Source organism: Ranitomeya imitator, chromosome 5, assembly GCF_032444005.1.
Source record: "Ranitomeya imitator isolate aRanImi1 chromosome 5, aRanImi1.pri, whole genome shotgun sequence".
NCBI lineage: Eukaryota > Metazoa > Chordata > Amphibia > Anura > Dendrobatidae > Ranitomeya > Ranitomeya imitator.
Window position 1 is genome coordinate 238,313,594 of NC_091286.1, and position 22,081 is coordinate 238,335,674.

General features: G+C 43.2%; 1 long non-coding RNA gene across 1 annotated transcript; it reads left to right on the forward strand.

The window, feature by feature from the left end:
* Positions 1-249: 249 nt before the first annotated feature.
* Positions 250-21,486, forward strand: LOC138680649 (uncharacterized). Its single transcript, XR_011321713.1, has 2 exons — positions 250-359; positions 20,323-21,486. It is a non-coding gene; the product is annotated as an uncharacterized lncRNA (long non-coding RNA).
* The last annotated feature ends 595 nt before the right edge of the window (positions 21,487-22,081 follow it).

The window sequence follows — 22,081 nt, forward strand, 5'->3', positions numbered from 1 at the left end:
AGAGCCGACTTTACTGAAACGCCAGGATTCTTCCTCTTATCTCCGGGTCACAACGGATAGAATGAGAGAAATCACCACCTCCACATTCTTCAGCGCAGTTATCACCTTTATCATACCATCTGGGAGTCTCCTGCCTGCTCCACACACAGTGCACATCCCCTGTAGTCCCGCCCCCCACCTCCAGTGTCCCACCATTGGCTGACACAGCATCTGTCAATCTTGTGCATAGCGTGAGGTCACTTCCGGTATACCACTTCCTGCTCTGCCAGCACACATAAGGAGTGCAGATCTGGCATCCTCTCACCCGGGCTTTCACGCCGACAGCAGTGGACACCGCGTCAGGACCCAGCCACTCTCAGGTAACACTGCCACCACTGCCCTTAGTCCCCACAGCGCAGGATCGGTATGTCACATACCTTGCATCAGCTCTGACAAAAGCCCTCTTTTCTCTACAGCTCACAGCTGCGCTATATCTATTTAAGCGGACCACCATTAAGGTATTGGCTAGCATCTGGGGACACTTGCACTATGTGCACCATTATATCCTTACACTATATAGTTAATATAGTTTACATAGCGGGTCTCTCTCTCTCCTTTAGTGATAACCCACGGATGTATCACACATACTGAGGTTATTCTCAGTCATCCTTCAGTACGGTATGAACAGCGCTACTTCTCTCTCTGTACTCTATTCACTATCAGGGGGTCTAGGTATACTAAGTGGCTCCTTATTGGTGTTTCTATTACTGATATATCATGACCTTATGATTCTTCGAATATACCTTTGTTTTTCTGATTTTCTTTTTTTGTTATTATTTTTCATTTCACATTATATGTACTTACAGATGTATCTATTGTTTTTGCAATATTGTAGTAACTGACGAAGGCCACACTAGGCCGAAACGTTTTTTCGTACTACGGAATAAAAAACCTCAAGTTTAATTCAAGTTGAGTGCCGGGTTCTTTATATCTGTATGCATATGGTTTGGGAACCTACCCGTGCACCCTAGTAGCTGTGCTCACGTCTTTTGACTCACTGGGCAATATACTACGTGACTGGGCAATATACTACGTGGCTGGGCAATATACTACGTCACTGGGCAATATACTACGTCGCTGTGCAATATACTACGTGGCTGGGCAATATACTACGTGGCTGGGCAATATACTACGTCGCTGTGCAATATACTACATGGCTGGGCAATATACTACGTGGCTCTGTGCTGTATATTACGTGGCTGTGCAATATACTACGTGACTGCGCAATATACTACGTGACTGGGCAATATACTATGTGGCTGGGCAATATACTACATGACTGGTCAATATACTACATGACTGGCCAATATACTGCGTGGCTGGGCAATATACTATGTGGCTGGGCAATATTCTATGTGGCTGGGCAATATTCTACGTGGCTGGGCAATATTCTACGTGGCTGGGCAATATTCTACGTGGCTGGGCAATATACTACGTGGCTGGGCAATATACAACGTGGCTGGGCAATATACTACTTGGCTGGCCAATATACTACGTGACTGGGCAATATTCTACATGGCTGGGCAATATACTACGTGGCTGGGCAATATAATACGTGGCTGGGCAATATAGTACGTGGCTGGGCAATATAGTACGTGGCTGGGCAATATAGTACGTGGCTGGGCAATATAGTACGTGGATGGGCAATATACTACGTGACTGGGCAATATAGTACGTGGCTGGGCAATATAGTACATGGTTGGGCAATATAGTATGTGGCTGGGCAATATAGTATGTGGCTGTGCAATATACTATGTGACTGGGCAATATACTATGTGGACATGCATATTCTAGAATACCTGATGCGTTAGAATCGGGCCACCATCTAGTATATATATACATATATATATGCTTCACAAAAACAGGCAGCACTCCAAATTCTTAGAAATAATGTGCAGGGTTTTATTATACCCACATCTTAGTGCAACATTTCGGCTCTGAATGAGCCTTTATCAAGCTTGAGAAAGGCTCATTCAGAGCCGAAACGTTGCACTAAGATGTGGGTATAATAAAACCCTGCACATTATTTCTAAGAATTTGGAGTGCTGCCTGTTTTTGTGAAGCATATGGACTAAGAACAATCAGTGGACGAGTTGTTTGGGGCCTTGCACCCGAAGATAAGTAAAGGATTTGTGCTGTTCCATTTTTTTCTGTTATACATATATATATATATATATATACATATATATGGATATATATATATATACATATATATATATATATATATATATATATACACATATATATATATATATATATATATATGGATATATATATATATATATATATATCCATATATATATATATATGTGTATATATATATATATATATATGGATATATATGTATATATATATATATATCCATATATATATATATATATATATATATATATATGTATAACAGAAAAAAATGGAACAGCACAAATCCTTTACTTATCTTCGGGTGCAAGGCCCCAAACAACTCGTCCACTGATTGTTCACTGATATATATCACTGATATATATACATACACACCCACTGTGACTTTCCCAATAACCGACCTTGTAGTTGAAGCAGCCACTGCCTCAATCAGATGAATACGTCCTCATCCTGATTAATACCCTCCTTGTATTACGCTGTAAATGTCACTCCAGACAGATGCCATTTCTGCGGAGATGTGAGAAACTGGTGTGAAGATGCCAACATTTTGTGACTTTTCAAAGCTTTTACGTCTGCATTCTAGGCATGAAAGTTGCAATAAATAGGACCCTTAGCGTACAAACACATAGGCAACATTGTAAGATAAAGTCTTCAAGTTTCAGGCTTCCCTGAAAATTTATGTTGATTTGACATGCCATGAACATATATTTTTTCACACTAAAACTACTAAGATGCCAGCAATCAAAAGAAGGGATACCCCAATCTCTCATTCCCCTTTACAGAATGGCCATATATGCATTATTTCTGTAAATTATTATCTATATTTCTGTAACTACCATACACCAGAGAGTGACGTGACCATTCAGGTTTCATCTTCTCTCTTCAGGAACACAAAGCCAAAGAGTTGGCATTCTATGAGGTTATACCCTTAACAACTGACAAATCAATATATTGTTTGGCATGGAAAAATGTAGCTAGTTTACCTTATTTTATGATCCCTACCAACTAATTTTACGATACGTTGTCTCTATGTCTTAACATTTAAAATTTCTATGAATAAAAGTAAAGTGTACGGTTTGCTAAGTTGTTACTGGTGCCGCTCAGGAGAGTTAAATACTCAACGTCTTAATTTTAGAACAATTCAGAGAATGTTTGATAGAGCAAAGAACTATAATCGGCTTTGACTTTGACTTTTAGATAGATGGAAATATTCCTACACTGTGATGTTCTATTACACCTTGGAAAAGGGTCCCTTGAGGTTGAAGTTGGCAAAGCTCATTTATTTTTATTATATGAACCCCAAACTATAAACAACCTCCATTTTAGGGTATCCTAGCATTGGGAAAGAAGGTTGGAAAGAAAGAGGTTAAGTGTTTTTTTCTAAATACACATACTGATATTATTGAGCAGAAAATAGTCACATTGAAAAAACTAAAAAATAAAAAAGGTAAACTGTGAGTTAACCCCTTCATGACCCAGCCTATTTTGACCTTAAAGACCTTGCCGTTTTTTTTGCAATTCTGACCAGTGTCCCTTTATGAGGTAATAACTCAGGAACGCTTCAATGGATCTAAAGGTACCTTCACACATAACGATATTGTTAACGATATCGTTGCTTTTTGTGACGTAGCAACGATATCGTTAATGAAATCGTTATGTGTGACAGCGACCAACGATCAGGCCCCTGCTGAGAGATCGATGGTCGCTGAAGAAAGTCCAGAACTTTATTTGGTCGCTGGATCTCCCGTGGACATCGCTGGATCGGCGTGTGTGACACCGATCCAGCGATGTCTTCACTGGTAACCAGGGTAAACATCGGGTAACTAAGCGCAGGGCCGCGCTTAGTAACCCGATGTTTACCCTGGTTACCATCCTAAAAGTAAAAAAAAACAAACAGTACATACTTACCTACAGCCGTCTGTCCTCGGCGCTGTGCTCTGCTCTCCTCCTGTACTGTCTGTGAGCGTCGGTCAGCCGGAAAGCAGAGCGGTGACGTCACCGCTCTGCTCTCCGGCCGCTGTGCTCACAGACAGTACAGGAGGAGAGCAGAGCACAGCGCTGGAGGACAGACGGCTGTAGGTAAGTATGTACTGTTTGTTTTTTTTTACTTTTAGGATGGTAACCAGGGTAAACATCGGGTTACTAAGCGCGGCTCTGCGCTTAGTTACCCGATGTTTACCCTGGTTACCGGCATCGTTGGTCGCTGGAGAGCGGTCTGTGTGACAGCTCTCCAGCGACCAAACAGCGACGCTGCAGCGATCCGGATCGTTGTCGGTATCGCTGCAGCGTCGCTTAATGTGAAGGGGCCTTTAGCGGTTCTGAGATTGTTTTTTCGTGACATATTGGGCTTCATGTTAGTGGTAAATTTAGGTCAATAAATTCTGTGTTTATTTGTGATAAAAATGGAAATTTGGCGAAAATTTTGAAAATTTCGCAATTTTCACATTTTGAATTTTTATTCTGTTAAACCAGAGAGTTATGTGACACAAAAAAGTTAATAAATAACATTTCCCACATGTCTACTTTACATCAGCATAATTTTGGAAACAAAATTTTTTTTTGCTACGAAGTTATAAGGGTTAAAATTTGACTAGCGATTTCTCATTTTTACAACGAAATTTACAAAACCATTTTTTTTAGGGACCACCTCACATTTGAAGTCAGTTTGAGGGGTCTATATGGCTGAAAATACCCAAAAGTGACACCATTCTAAAAACTGCACCCCTCAAGGTGCACAAAACCACATTCAAGAAGTTTATTAACCCTTCAGGTGCTTCACAGCAGCAGAAGCAACATGGAAGGAAAAAATTAACATTTAACTTTTTAGTCACAAAAATGATTTTTCAGCAACAATTTTTTTATTTTCCCAATGGTAAAAGGAGAAACTGAACAACGAAAGTTGTTGTCCAATTTGTCCTGAGTACGCTGATACCTCATATGTGGGGGTAAACCACTGTTTGGGCGCACGGCAGGGCTTGGAAGGGAAGGAGCGCCATTTGACTTTTTGAATGAAAAATTGGCTGCACTCTTTAGCGGACACCATGTCATGTTTGGAGAGCCCCCGTGTGCCTAAAAATTGGAGCTCCCCCACAAGTGACCCCATTTTGGAAACTAGACGCCCCAAGGAACTTATCTAGATGCATAGTGAGCCCTTTAAACCCCCAGGTGCTTCACAAATTGATCCGTAAAAATGAAAAAGTACTTTTTTTTCACAAAAAAATTATTTTAGCCTCAATTTTTTCATTTTCACATGGACAACAGGATAAAATGGATCCTAAAATTTGTTAAACAATTTCTCCCGAGTACACCGATACCTCACATGTGGGGGTAAACCACTGTTTGGGCACATGGTAAGGCTCGGAAGGGAAGGAGCGCCATTTGACTTTTTGAATGAAAAATTATCTCCATCGTTAGCGGACACCATGTCGCGTTTGGAGAGCCCCTGTGTGCCTAAACATTGAAGCTCCCCCACAAGTGACCCCATTTTGGAAACTGGACCCCCCAAGGAACTTATCTAGATGCCTAGTGAGCACTTTAAACCCTCAGGTGCTTCACAAATTGATCCGTAAAAATGACAAAGTACTTTTTTTTCACAAAAAAATTCTTTTTGCCTCAATTTTTTCATTTACACATGGGCAATAGGATAAAATGGATCCTAAAATTTGTTGAGCAATTTCTCCCGAGTACGCCGATATCTCATATGTGGGGGTAAACCACTGTTTGGGCACACGGCAGGGCTCGGAAGGGAAGGCGCGCCTTTTGACTTTTTGAATGGAAAATTAGCTCCAATTGTTAGCGGACACCATGTCGCGTTTGGAGAGCCCCTGTGTGCCTATGCATTGGAGCTCCCCCACAAGTGACCCCATTTTGGAAACTAGACCCCCAAAGGAACTTATCTAGATATGTGGTGAGCACTTTCAACCCCCAAGTGCTTTACAGAAGTTTATAACGCAGAGCCGTGAAAATAATAAAGACGTTTCCTTTCCTCAAAAATAATTTTTTAGCCCAGAATTTTTTATTTTCCCAAGGGTTACAGGAGAAATTGGACCACAAAAGTTGTTGTCCAGTTTCTCCTGAGTACGCTGATACCCCATGTGTGGGGGTAAACCACTGTTCGGGCACACGTCGGGGCTCAGAAGGGAAGTAGTGACTTTTGAAATGCAGACTTTGATGGAATGGTCTGCGGACGTCACGTTGCGTTTGCAGAGCCCCAGGTGTGCCTAAACAGTAGAAACCCCCCACAAGTTACCCCATTTTGGAAACTAGACCACCCAAGGAACTTATCTAGATATGTGGTGAGCACTTTGAACCCCCAAGTGCTTCACAGACATTTACAACGCAGAGCCGTGAAAATAAAAAATCATTTTTCTTTCCTCAAAAATGATGTTTTAGCAAGCAATTTTTTATTTTCTCAAGGGTAACAGGAGAAATTGGACCCCAGTAATTGTTGCGCAGTTTGTCCTGAGTACGCTGGTACCCCATATGTGGGGGTAAACCACTGTTTGGGCACACGTCGGGGCTCGGAAGTGAGGGAGCACCATTTGACTTTTTGAATACAAGATTGGCTGGAATCAATGGTGGCGCCATGTTGCGTTTGGAGACCCCCTGATGTGCCTAAACAGTGGAAACCCCTCAATTCTAACTCCAACACACCCCTAACCCTTATCCCAACTGTAGCCGTAACCCTAATCACAACCCTAACCCCAACACACCCCTAACCCCAACACACCCCTAACCCTAACCACAACCCTAATTCCAACACAACCCCAACCCAAAGGCTATGTGCCCACGTTGCGGATTCGAATGAGATTTTTCAGCACCATTTTTGAAAAATCCGTGGGTAAAAGGCACTGCGTTTTACCTGCGGATTTACCGCGGATTGCCAGTGTTTTTTGTGCGGATTTCACCTGCGGATTCCTATTGAGGAACAGGTGTAAAATGCTGGGGAATCCGCACAAAGAATTGACATGCTGCGGAAAATACAACGCAGCGTTTCCGCGTGGTATTTTCCGCACCATGGGTTTTCCATATGTTTACATGGTACTGTAAACCTGATGGAACTCTGCTGCGGATCCGCAGCCAAATCCGCACCATGTGCACATAGCCTAATTCTAAAGGTATGTGCACACGCTGCGGAAAACGCTGCGGATCCGCAGCAGTTTCCCATGAGTTTACAGTTCAATGTAAACCTATGGGAAACAAAAACCGCTGTACACATGCTGCGGAAAAACTGCACGGAAATGCAGCGGTTTACATTCCGCAGCATGTCACTTCTTTCTGCGGATTCCGCAGCGGTTTTACAACTGCTCCAATAGAAAATCGCAGTTGTAAAACCGCAGTGAAATGCACAGAAAAACCGCGGTAAATCCACAGCGGTTTAGCACTGCAGATTTATCAAATCCTCTGCGGAAAAATCCGCAGAGGACCAGAATACGTGTGCACATCCCTACCCCTAACCCTATCCCTAACCCTACCCCTAACCCTACCCCTACCCCTAACCCTAACCCTACCCCTAACCGTACCCCTAACCCTACCCTTAACCCTAACCCTAGTTCTTACCCCAACGTTAGTGGAAAAAAAAAAATTCTTTATTTTTTTTATTGTCCCTACCTATGGGGGTGACAAAGGGGGGGGTCATTTACTATTTTTTTTATTTTGATCACTGAGATATAACCTATCTCAGTGATCAAAATTCACTCTGGAACGAATCTGCCGGCCGGCAGATTCGGCGGGCGCACTGCACATGCGCCCGCCATTTTGGAAGATGGCGGCGCCCAGGAAAGAAGACGGACGGACCCCGGGAGGCTAGGTAAGTATAAGGGGGGGGGAGATCAGGGCACAGGGGGGGGCGTCGGAGCACGGGGGGGTGGATCGGAGCATGGGGTGGTGGATCGGAACACGGGGGGTGGATTGGAGCACGGGGTGGGGGATCGCTGTGCGGGGGGGTGGATCGGAGCACGGGGGGGGAAACGCTGTGCGGGGGGTGATCGGAGTGCGGAGGGGTTTGATTGGAGCACGGGGGGTGTGATTGGAGCACGGGGGGGAGCGGACAGGAGGACGGGGGAGCGGAGCACAGGACGGAGGGGAGCGGAGCACAGATCTGGGGGCTGGGGGGGCGATCGGTAGGGTGAGGGGAGGGCAGACCAGTGTTTCCAGCCATGGCCGATGATATTGCAGCATCGGCCATGGCTGGATTGTAATATTTCACCAGTTTTTTAGGTGAAATATTACAAATCGCTCTGATTGGCAGTTTCACTTTCAACAGCCAATCAGAGCGATCGTAGCCACGGGGGGGTGAAGCAACCCCCCTGGGCTAAACTACCACTCCCCCTGTCCCTGCAGATCGGGTGAAATGGGAGTTAACCCTTTCACCCGATCTGCAGGGATGCGATCTTTCCATGACGCCACATAGGCGTCATGGGTCGGATTGGCACCGACTTTCATGACGCCTACGTGGCGTCATGGGTCGGGAAGGGGTTAAATACACAAGGATTTATAGGGAGCCCGACATCAGAAAATTGCTGATAAAGCTATATCCAGATTCCTGCATGCAATTACAGTGGGTACGGAAAGTATTCAGACCCCTTGAAATTTTTCACTCTTTGTTTCATTGCAGCCATTTGTTAATTTTCAAAAAGTTCATTTTTTTCACATTAATGTACACTCTGCATCCTTTCATGACTGAAAAAAGTAGAAAAGTAGAATTTTTTTTCAAATTTAATAAAAAGGAAAACTGAAATATCACATGGTCATAAGTATTCAGACCCTCATATTTAAGTCATATGCTGTCCATTTCCTTGTGATCCTCCTTGATATGGTTCTACTCCTTCGTTGGAGTCCAGCTGTGCTTAATAAACTGATAGTACTTGATTTGGAAAGGCAGACACCTGTCTATATAAGACCTCACAGCTCACAGTGCATGTCAGACAAAATGAGAATTTTGAGGTCAAAGGAACTGGCCAAGGAGTTCAGAGACAGAATTATGGCAAGGCACAGATCTGGCCAATGTTACAACAGAATTTCTGCAGTACTCAAGGTTCCTATGAGCACTGTGGGCTCCATAATCCTTAAATGGAAGAAGTTTGGGACCACCAGAAGTCTTCCTAGACCTGGCCGTCCAGCCAAGGTACGCAGTCATGGGAGAAGAGCCTTGGTGAGAGAGGTAAAGAAGAACCCCAAGATCACTGTGGCTGAGCCCCAGAGATGCAGTAGGGAGATGGGAGAAAGTTCCACAAAGTCAACTATCACTGCAGCCCTCCACCAGTCAGGCCTTTATGGCAGAGTGCCGCGATGGAAGCCTCTCGTCAGTGTAAGACATATGAAAGCCCGCATAGTTTGCTAAAAAAACACATGAAGGACTCACAGACTATGAGAAATAAGATTCTCTGGTCTGATGAGTTGAAGATTTACCTTTCTGGTGATAATTCTAAGCGGTAAGTGTTGGGAAAACCAGGCACTGCTCATCACCTGCCCGATACAATCCCAACAGTGAACCATGGTGGTGGTAGCATCATGCTATGGGGGTGTTTTTCAGCTACAGTGACAGGATGACTGGTTCTCATTGAAGGAAACATGAATGCAGCCAAGTACAGGGCTATCCTGTATGAAAACCTCTTCCAGAGTGCTCTGTACCTCAGACTTGGCTGAAGGTTCACCTTCCAACAAGACAATGACCTTAAGCACACAGCTAAAATAACAAAGGAGTGGCTTCAAAACAACTCTGTGACCATTCTTGACTGGCCCAGCCAGAACCTTGACCTAAACCCAATTGAGCATCTCTGGACAGACCTGAAAATGGCTGTCCACCAGTGTTCACCATCCAACCTGACGGAACTGAAGAGGACCTGCAAGGAAGAATGCAGAGGATCCCCAAATGCAGGTGTGAAAAACCTGTTGCATCATTCCCAAGAAGACTCGTAGCTGTGCTAGCTCAAAAGGGTGCTTCTACTCAATACTAAGCAAAGGGTCTGAATACTTATGACCATGTGATATTTAAGTTTATCTTTTTAAATAAATTTGCAAAAATTTCTACGTCTGTTTTTTTTCAGTCAAGATGGGGTGCAAAGTGTACATTAATGAGAAAAAAATGAACTTTTTTGAATTTACCCAATGGTTGCAATGAAACGAAGAGTGAAAAATTTAAAGGGGTCTGAATACTTTCTGTACCCACTGTACACCTCCGGATTATGACGCATGGAATATGTGTATATACCGCTGTATGGTCACTTCTAACTGTTGGACGTGCCTGTGCAATAATGTGTTTGTTTCCTTACACTCTTGTGATTTCTCAGGTCCCAGTGCTCATGACCCTGTATGCTGTACCTTCCAGTGCTCATCTCTACGTCAGCCGTTCCTGCTGCACCTGCCTGAGTTCATGTCTACATCAGCTAGTCCAGCTGAACCTGTCATTGCTCAGCTCTATGTCATCTGTTCCCATTGCACCAGCCAGTCCTGCTGCTCCTGTCAGTGCTCAGCTTTACGTCAGCCTGTTGAGTTGCATCTGCCAGTGCTCTTCTCTATGTCTGCCTGTCCCGCTGCACCTGCCAATGCTCAGCTTAACGTCACCTGGTCCAGTTGCACTTGCTAGTGCCCATCTCTCCATGAGCCGGTCCAGTGGTACCTGTCCTCTTACTCCACCTGCTTACATTTGTTTGACATTCCCTCCGGCTGCCTCAACCATGCGTTCCTAGGGGATCAGCAGCCACCTACTCAAGGACAGTCCTGGAGTAGCACCTGGACCACCTCCCTTGTCTCTCCCCGAATCTTTATATTATATGCTGCTGCTGATCTGTGGTCAGATTAGGGGCAGATTCCAGCTTTTCTTTGGGCTCTGGCACAGTGGTTCCACTACCCAGCATGTTACAGTATGCACAGGCCTTGGAATCCGCTGGCTCCCAGGCGTCTTCCATCTCAGACCTATGCCAGGAGAGCTCCAGCCAGAAGGATCAGCAGGATAAAATTCTATCTTATCTATGGGTTGTGAATACCCATGTAGACAGTGTCAGCACTGGCCGCTTCCACATCCACATGAGATCTCACCCTGTGTCAGGGGTTCATTAACCAGTGCACACTGCACTTTGAACTCCTGGCTTACGTAGTTCATCTCGGACTGAGCTAAAGTGGCCTTCATCATGTTCCATCTATCTGGTGAGGCCCTAGCATGGCTCAATCCTCTGTGGGAGAGAGGGGATCCTTTGCTGCCGAACCCACAGTCCCTCTTGGAAGCCTTCTGTAAGATCTACTGTGAGCCTGGCCGCATCTGCAGCATGTTCTCTGCTTCAGTTATGCCAAGGTAGCTTCTCCATGGGCCAGTATGCAGTCCGTCTTCATAGCTTGTTGTCCGAACTCACTTGGAACAATGAGGTTGTGGTGGCAACCTTCTGGGAGGGCCTCTCCGGACGAATCAAGGATGAACTGGCTGGTCGGGAGATACCTGCCTCTCTGGATAACCTGCGTCCCTGGCCACCCGAATTGACATCAGGTTCCAGGAATGAACCAAAGAGGTGAACAGCAAGAGGTGATCAGTGCACTTGGCTCCCACCTTTCAATGGCAAATCACTAAGCAAGTTCCTGCTGTGACATCTTTCCTTGAACCCATGCATATTGACCAGGTGATGCTATCTTAGCGCTGTCAGGAGGTTCGTCATGTTGAAGGAACATGCTTCCATTGCAACAGCTTCGGACGCTTTATCCAATCCTGTCCAGAGAGAACAGGAAATGCCAGTGCCTTTGGTCTCTTGGAGATGCTACCTTGGGCAAGACTCCTTCCTGTCCATCATCGACCCTGACTATTTTGGTCTCCTCCTTTTATTGAATTGGCCCACCTGGACTATGGCTCCATGGGTAATATTGTTCAACAGGCTGTGATTGAGCAGTCTAACATCTTGATCCTACGTCTTCCAGATCTATTGGTGATTAATTCAGGGGATGGAAAGCTTCTTCCGGAGACCATTCAGTTCATAATGGAGCCATGAAGCTTGAGGTTCTACATTCTGAGAAGATTTTTCTATGTGCTGTCTGGTCTATCTTATCCTCTGCTTTTAGGTGTCCTATTGACTACAAAGACACAAACCTGTTCTGGACTGAAAGTCTAGAGAAGTACTCCATTGGGATTCAGGTTGTCACAAGAGGTGCCTTGCTCCCGTTCCTCCTGTCCGGTCTTCTACTTCTCCTGCTAATTTACCTGTCCTGCCTGCGGCATATAGGACGTATGCAGACGTCTTTGACAAGAAAGAGGCTGAGACCTTGCCAACTCATAGGCCGTATGACTGTCTGCCTGGTGCATCACCTCCATGAGGCTAAATCTATATCTTGTCCTAAGGGGGCTTTCCAGAATCACCAGCACTGTTCACCTCACCATGGGTAAGAAATCTGGCATCTGATATGCACTATATACTGGTTTCCCTGCTGACTTTTTGCATGGAGGACACTTGTCCATATAGGAGCTAGTGATATATTTTACCACTGTGTGCAAATATGGATGTCTATACATACCATGGTGATATATACATTCTTGTGCTTGTGACTTGGATGTTTTTGTACTAGGGTCTCCCCTTCCTTTACATGTCTTGTATTTTTTTGACTTTTTAAGATATTCTGAAATAAAATATTGATCTTTTATATATACCTTCGTATAGAACTCCCTTTTTTTCTGTTGGATCTATATCCTGTCCTAGTCTGAGACTCGTACCATGTCCGAGTATACTGTATTTAGGAGAACCATGCTAGGGGATTTATCCGGAAATCTTCCTCTCCGGCTGGAGCTGGGTTTTTCTTTGTGAAGAAGAAGGAAGGTTCTCTGCAACCCTGCATTGACTATAGGGGACCTTAACCAAGTCACTGTTAAAAATAAGTACCCCCTATCTCTCACCTCCAAGCTGTTTGATTGCCTGAAGGGTCCCAGAGTTTTCACGAAGCTTGATCTACAAGGCGCTTAGAAGCTGATTCAGATTCACCAGGTAGACAAATGGAAAACATCCTTTAAAACCCACTATGGCCATTATGAGTATCACGTTATGCCGTTTGGACTGTGTAATGCCCCAGTTGTCTTCCAAGAACTGGTAAGCGTCATCTTCCGTGCTTATGCTCTTTATCTTGATATTCTCTCCTGATCTGCCAACACAGAGGAGAGACAATCGCCAGGTTCTGCTAAGGTTAAGAACTTCCGTATTTTTGGACTATAAGATGCACTGGACCATAAGATGCACCTAGGTTTTAGAAAGAAATCAGAAAAAATAAATTGAAGGATAAAATGTTATCAATTAGTAACATAGTTAGTAAGGCCGAAAAAAGACATTTGTCCATCCAGTTCAGCCTATATTCCATCATAATAAATACCCAGATCTACGTCCTTCTACAGAACCTAATAATTGTATGATACAATATTGTTCTGCTCCAGGAAGACATCCAGGCCTCTCTTGAACCCCTCGACTGAGTTCGCCATCACCACCTCCTCAGGCAAGCAATTCCAGATTCTCACTGCCCTAACAGTAAAGAATCCTCTTCTATGTTGGTGGAAAAACCTTCTCTCCTCCAGACGCAAAGAATGCCCCCTTGTGCCCGTCACCTTCCTTGGTATAAACAGATCCTCAGCGAGATATTTGTATTGTCCCCTTATATACTTATACATGGTTATTAGATCGCCCCTCAGTCGTCTTTTTTCTAGACTAAATAATCCTAATTTCACTAATCTATCTGGGTATTGTAGTTCTCCCATCCCCTTTATTAATTTTGTTGCCCTCCTTTGTACTCTCTCTAGTTCCATTATATCCTTCCTGAGCACCGGTGCCCAAAACTGGACACAGTACTCCATGTGCGGTCTAACTAGGGATTTGTACAGAGGCAGTATAATGCTCTCATCATGTGTATCCAGACCTCTTTTAATGCACCCCATGATCCTGTTTGCCTTGGCAGCTGCTGCCTGGCACTGGCTGCTCCAGGTAAGTTTATCATTAACTAGGATCCCCAAGTCCTTCTCCCTGTCAGATTTACCCAGTGGTTTCCCGTTCAGTGTGTAATGGTGATATTGATTCCCTCTTCCCATGTGTATAACCTTACATTTATCATTGTTAAACCTCATCTGCCACCTTTCAGCCCAAGTTTCCAACTTATCCAGATCCATCTGTAGCAGAATACTATCTTCTCTTGTATTAACTGCTTTACATAGTTTTGTATCATCTGCAAATATCGATATTTTACTGTGTAAACCTTCTACCAGATCATTAATGAATATGTTGAAGAGAACAGGTCCCAATACTGACCCCTGCGGTACCCCACTGGTCACAGCGACCCAGTTAGAGACTATACCATTTATAACCACCCTCTGGTTTCTATCACTAAGCCAGTTACTAACCCATTTACACACATTTTCCCCCAGACCAAGCATTCTCATTTTGTGTACCAACCTCTTGTGCGGCACGGTATCAAACGCTTTGGAAAAATCGAGATATACCACGTCCAATGACTCACCGTGGTCCAGTCTATAGCTTACCTCTTCATAAAAACTGATTAGATTGGTTTGACAGGAGTGATTTCTCATAAACCCATGCTGATATGGAGTTAAACAGTTATTCTCATTGAGATAATCCAGAATAACATCCCTCAGAAACCCTTCAAATATTTTACCAACAATAGAGGTTAGACTTACTGGCCTATAATTTCCAGGTTCACTTTTAGAGCCCTTTTTGAATATTGGCACCACATTTGCTATGCGCCAGTCCTGCGGAACAGACCCTGTCGCTATAGAGTCACTAAAAATAAGAAATAATGGTTTATCTATTACATTACTTAGTTCTCTTAGTACTCGTGGGTGTATGCCATCCGGACCCGGAGATTTATCTATTTTAATCTTATTTAGCCGGTTTCGCACCTCTTCTTGGGTTAGATTGGTGACCCTTAATATAGGGTTTTCATTGTTTCTTGGGATTTCACCTAGCATTTCATTTTCCACCGTGAATACCGTGGAGAAGAAGGTGTTTAATATGTTAGCTTTTTCCTCGTCATCTACAACCATTCTTTCCTCACTATTTTTTAAGGGGCCTACATTTTCAGTTTTTATTCTTTTACTATTGATATAGTTGAAGAACAGTTTGGGATTAGTTTTACTCTCCTTAGCAATGTGCTTCTCTGTTTCCTTTTTGGCAGCTTTAATTAGTTTTTTAGATAAAGTATTTTTCTCCCTATAGTTTTTTAGAGCTTCAATGGTGCCATCCTGCTTTAGTAGTGCAAATGCTTTCTTTTTACTGTTAATTGCCTGTCTTACTTCTTTGTTTAGCCACATTGGGTTTTTCCTATTTCTAGTCCTTTTATTCCCACAAGGTATAAACCGCTTACACTGCCTATTTAGGATGTTCTTAAACATTTCCCATTTATTATCTGTATTCTCATTTCTGAGGATATTGTCTCAGTCTACCAGATTAAGGGCATCTCTAAGCTGTTCAAACTTTGCCTTCCTAAAGTTCAATGTTTTTGTGACTCCCTGACAAGTCCCCCTAGTGAAAGACAGGTGAAACTGCACAATATTGTGGTCGCTATTTCCTAAATGCCCAACCACCTGCAGATTTGTTATTCTGTCAGGTCTATTAGATAGTATTAGGTCTAAAAGTGCTGCTCCTCTGGTTGGATTCTGCACCAATTGTGAAAGATAATTTTTCTTGGTTATTAGCAGAAACCTGTTGCCTTTATGGGTTTCACAGGTTTCTGTTTCCCAGTTAATATCCGGGTAGTTAAAGTCCCCCATAACCAGGACCTCATTATGGGTTGCAGCTTCATCTATCTGCTTTAGAAGTAGACTTTCCATGCTTTCTGTTATATTTGGGGGTTTGTAACAGACCCCAATGAGAATTTTGTTACCATTTTTCCCTCCATGAATTTCAACCCATATGGACTCGACATCCTCATTCCCTTCGCTAATATCCTCCCTTAAAGTGGACTTTAGACAAGACTTTACATAGAGACAAACCCCTCCTCCTCTCCGATTTTTACGATCCTTTCTAAACAGACTGTAACCCTGTAAGTTAACTGCCCAGTCATAGCTTTCATCTAACCATGTCTCGGTTATTCCCACTATGTCAAAGTTACCTGTAGATATTTCTGCTTCTAGTTCTTCCATCTTGTTTGTCAGGCTTCTGGCGTTTGCGAGCATGCAGTTTAGAGGATTTTGTTTTGTTCCAATCTCCTCACTGTGGATTGTTTTAGAAATGTTCTTACCTCCCTTCTGAGTATGTTTTCCTGGGTCGTCTTTGTTCGAGTCTAATGTTTTTCTTCCCGTCCCCTCTTCTTCTAGTTTAACGCCCTCCTGATGAGTGTAGCGAGTGTACTTAATATCCCCTATCCTGGTATATATGGTCCCCTCATCCCCAATCTGGTATACATGGCACCCTCATCCTTATCTTGGTATTCATGGCCCCTCATATCCCCATCCTGTTGTGCATGCCCCCCTCATTCCTATCCTGTCATGCATGGCCCCCATCCTGGTATCTATGGCCCCCTCATCCGCATCCTGATGTGCATGGCCCCCTCATCCTCATGCAGGTGTGCATTGGGCCCCTCATCCGTATCCTGGTTTGCATGGTCTTCTCATTCCCATCCTGGTATGCATGCCCCCCTCATCCCTAGCCTGGTGGGCATGGTCCTATCATCCTTATCCTGGTAGGCATGGCCCCCTCCTCCGTATCCTGGTAGGCATGACGCCTTATCCCTGGCCTAGTAGGCATAGCCCCCTCATCATATCCTAATAAGAATGGTACCCCTCATCCCTATCCTGATAGGAATGGTCCCCTTCATCCCTATCCTGATATGCAGTCCTGGAATGCATGGCCCCATCCTTATCCTGGTATGATTGGCCCCCATCCCTGGTCTGGTATGCATGGCCCCCATCCCTGGCCTGGTATGCATGGCCCCATCCGCATCCTGGTATGCATGACCCCATCAGAAAAACATTAAAAAAATTACACGTACCTTTCTGTGCTCCCTCAGAGCATCTTGTCCGGTGCCAGCAGCTGTGCTTTATGATTGTAAGCAGCACATGGCAGGAGTGACAAGCGCTGCTTAAAAGCAGAGCACAGCTGCCGGAATAGTCACTGCTCAGTATGCCGGCACTATGTGCCTGGAGGGCAGTGAGTATTCATTGCTCTTTAGTAAACAAAAATGTTAACACCTTAGGGGACCAATGAATTCAATAAAGAAATAAATTTGTTTCTAGATAGTAAAATAGGAAACCATTTAGTCAACCCCAGTGTAGCAAAAGAAAAGAGTGGAAACCACTCAACATGTATAGCAAGACCAACCACCAGAAATATGGACCAACTTCAAGGAAATTACTAGCATGGATAAAAGTTTTAAAATTGTACTTTATTTGCAGCAGTTATAGTATACATTGTGTGAACATGTTTAAAGACTAAATGTTAACAACATATATAAAATCACCAATATATAAAAACCTAAGTAGGCATAGGGGGAGCCATGAAGAGAAAATATACAGGTCTCCTGTGGATTAAGTATAAGTGCAAAAAATTCCACTATCGACTCCAAAAAGAATTTGTGGGGAAACTGGAGAATGAACTATAACATGACCAAGTATATAAGGCAAAAATTGTGCAAAGTGCAATGTGCAATATAAAACAGGGGAGAAGGGATAAATAGGAGTTCCTGTACCATTAAGGCACCACCAAGTCCAAACAATGCGCACACCCCTTTTTAGAAGCAAGCAATATTGATCCAGATGTGCAAAGTCTGGTGCTTGAGTTGTTGCAATTTGTTCTAACTCACAATTTTTTTACTTTTAAAGATCGTTTTTATTTACAACAGCGTGGGACCGCCATGGGGGCGGCATGTGCGCCTGCTTATGGAAATTTGTTTTTAGGTTTTGGGGAACTAACTATTTTCCCAGATGACGCACATGCCGCCTCCCAAAGTATTGGCTGGTTCCGCTTTATTGATGACATTCTTTTTATTTTTATTCACCCCCCACATCCGATCACTGGCTCGCTCTTCTTACCTGCATCTCAAAAACATTTCTAGAATTCGCCCTTTTCTTACTTTCGACTCTGCAAAAACTCTTACTGTTTCACTTATTCATTCTCGTCTGGACTATTGTAACTCTCTACTAATCGGCCTCCCTCTTGCAAAACTCTCCCCGCTCCAATCTGTCCTGAATGCTGCAGCCAGGATCATATTCCTCACCAACCGTTACACCGATGCCTCTACCCTGTGCCAGTCATTACACTGGCTACCCATCCACTCCAGAATCCAGTACAAAACTACTACCCTCATCCACAAAGCACTCCATGGCGCAGCACCACCCTACATCTCCTCCCTGGTATCAGTCTACCACCCTACCCGTGCCCTCCGCTCCGCTAATGACCTCAGGTTAGCATCCTCAATAATCAGAACCTCCCACTCCCGTCTCCAAGACTTTACACGTGCTGCGCCGATTCTTTGGAATGCACTACCTAGGTTAATACGATTAATCCCCAATCCCCACAGTTTTAAGCGTGCCCTAAAAACTCATTTGTTCAGACTGGCCTACCGCCTCAATGCATTAACCTAACGATCCCTGTGTGGCCTATTTATAATAAAAAAAAAAAAAAAGGTTCCTCGCATCATGTTCTCATACACTTTATGCAGTATTAGCCCTCTGTGTCTGTACTGCTACATACTTAGGCAGGTAACTGGTTCATGCAGCTTTACATGAACACCTGAGCCTTACACTATGGCCGGTCCGAATAACTAAAGCAATTGTTACCATCCACCTCTCGTGTCTCCCCTTTTCCCCATAGTTTGTAAGCTTGCGAGAAGGGCCCTCACTCCTCCTGGTATCTGTTTTGAACTGTATTTCTGTTATGCTGTAATGTCTATTGTCTGTACAAGTCCCCTCTATAATTTGTAAAGCGCTGCGGAATATGTTGGCGCTATATAAATAAAAATTATTATTATTATTATTATATATTATTATTTGGCAAGGTACGGTTCAGGAATTAGATTCATTTATGATGGACTTAAAGTGCAACGACTCAAACGTCAGACTAACCTATAAATATCATAAGTGGGAGATCTCCTTCCAGGACATCAATATACAGGTCAAAGATGATCGATCTGTGGTTACGGATGTTTTCAGGAAGGAGACGTCCGTGAATGCATTGCTTCATGCGTCATCAGCACATTTCGGATCCACTATTAAGGCCATCCCTACAGGGCAGTTCCTTCGCTTGCGAAGGATATGTACTTCTTCAGATTCTTTTGGGAAACAGGCCCTTGACCTTAGGGGGAGGCTTTTGGAACGTGGGTACAGTGGGAGCAGCATTAAGAAAGGATATGAGAGAGCTAGAAGGACGAATAGGGGTGCTCTTCTCTCAGGCCAACAATTGGTCAAAAAAGGTAGGAAGGATGGAAGACAGGCAACGACAAGATTTATATTGACCTACAATCATCAGTGGGAAACAATGAGAGCTATTCTATCTAAGCATTGGTCGGTACTGAGAACAGACCCTATTCTTGCAAATTATCTACCTGAAAAACCTATGATGACGGCAAGGAGGTCTAGAAATTTACGTGATATGCTGGTCAATAGTCACTACATAGCTAAACCCACTGATCATTTTGGGGTGGGAACACCTAGAGTAGGTTTTTTCCCTTGTGGGAATTGTTTGGCCTACAACAACTTGATAAGGGCCACATCCTTCACATCGAGTGATGGCTCTCGTGAATTCAAGATCAGGGACCATATTACATGTAGTACCACCCAAGTAATTTATTATGCCCGTTGCACGTGTTCATTAGTTTATGTAGGGCTAACCTCTAGAGAACTTCACGTTAGAACGTGGGAACAAGGAGGAGATACTGTATCATGGCAGCCATCAATGTGGATGATGTGAGTACCTTTAAAACTCTTCCAAGACATTTTAGGGATAAACATAACTGTAACCCAAAACATCTCAAAATATTTGGGATTGATAGGATTTGAAGCAGAGGGGGGATTATAAGCGCATTCTAGCCCAAAGAGAGTGTAAATGGATAGCCACCCTTGGAACAAAGATCCCTGATGGCTTAAATGAACAACTGAGCTTTGCCTCATATCTATGATCTGGATTTGACTTTTATCTTTGTGTGTCTGTATTTTAATTTGTGTTTTCTTTTTTTATTTAGTTTTATATGTCTCTCTAAATTTACTGAATATGGTACCCTGATTGAATCTACGTGATCCCCTATGTGTGAAGTTACAAATGACTTGTGGCCCTTTACCTGGACAATGGATTTCAGCCGGATAATGAATCCCTTATCAGGCTCAAGTTGGATGAATGAACTTTCTATTAGTTTGGACTTATTAATTATCTTTCACTTTACTTACAATTTTTATTGTATCACTTTGTTTATATTATATTCATTGTTACATATGAAATTATTACGTGTTTTTGTACTTAGTATTGTTCACATTATTGCACTGTCACTTTAATACATACGTGTTGTACGTTATTTATTATTCACTTTGTCACAGCGGTCCAAACCTACATATTTTCTGATATTATATCACGCAGCTATATGTATGACTTTTGTGTGCGGGGGGCGTGACTATGCTGTGTCCTTCGCTCTACCCACCTAGGTGCGCTGAGGCTTCGATTGCCTTGGTAACCGTTGGCTTCGGGGCGGGGAGTTTGGAGGCTCATCATATCCGACTGCTTTGTCTGTGGACATGGGTTGCTATGGCGCTGATTAGTTAGGTGCAGGTGGGAGCATTGCTTCCGGCGTCCGTAGTGTGACGCATGCTGGCTGGGGTTATCATGGTTACAGCCTCAGTCAGCATGCGTCGCACAGGAGGCCTGATGGTGATGTTACATCCGGCCTTGCACACTTCACTCAAATGCGCAGACAATTATGTCCACAATGGGGACAGCTGTGTAGGGCATATATAAGATTAAAGACACACAAGTGTTAGCATGATCCCCTGAGAAAGCCCACGTGAAACGTGCGTTGGGGCTGCATTTTTCAACCATTTGCACGGACCTATTTGGGTGAGATATCATTGTTTTTATTGATGCATACTGTACATAGATCTGGATACCTAATTTTTGGACAACAGTTGTAGCGTTTTATGTGGTTTTGATTAACCCTAGATCTACTCTAATTGGTACAAATGCTGGAATATACATAATATTATTATCCCCTGGTCCTGTGTACATACATATGCAATTGGGTTGAATTTTCTGTCTGTGTCCTTCACTATTGAATTTGTTTGTTCATGGAATTCTTTTATACTACTTTATATTTGGTGTGATACCTTTTATATTTATTACTAATAAATATTTGATTTTATTTTACGGGTAGTTTGGTACTCCTATCCGTTTTGTTTATTATCTCATTGCGGAGTATATTTTATGTCTGTCTTTAACAGTGCTGGTTTTATTAACGTTTCTGGGTATTTTTATTTATACTCCATATGTGGTCAAAAAGTACTTCTGAGGCACAGTGCAAAGCTTAGAAGTGCCATATTGGAGTTCAAATTTTGCTGGAATGGTTTGAGGGTGCTATGTCATATTGACACCACATGTGCTTCACATATTTTTATAGTATTGGGCGGTGAAGAAAGACTAATTACATGTTACTATTAAAATGTTGTTTTAGCCACCAAAATTTAAATTTTTCTAAACATTTTTTTCCTGAGTGCGTGACTACCTTATATATATAGTAAAGTATAGCACGGCACAGCTGTGTCGGTGCTCAAGAGAGGTTTCCCACACCAGTAAATAGAAGTAAAAATAAATAACTTGGCACTCAACTTGGTGGATAGTGGTAGTTAAGAAAAACAAAATTTATTACTTTCGAGTAGCAGTCCAGAATATTAAGACGTTTCGGTCATTTACAACAGACCTTCTTCAGTAAACTGCACGAATATATAACAGTGTATTAC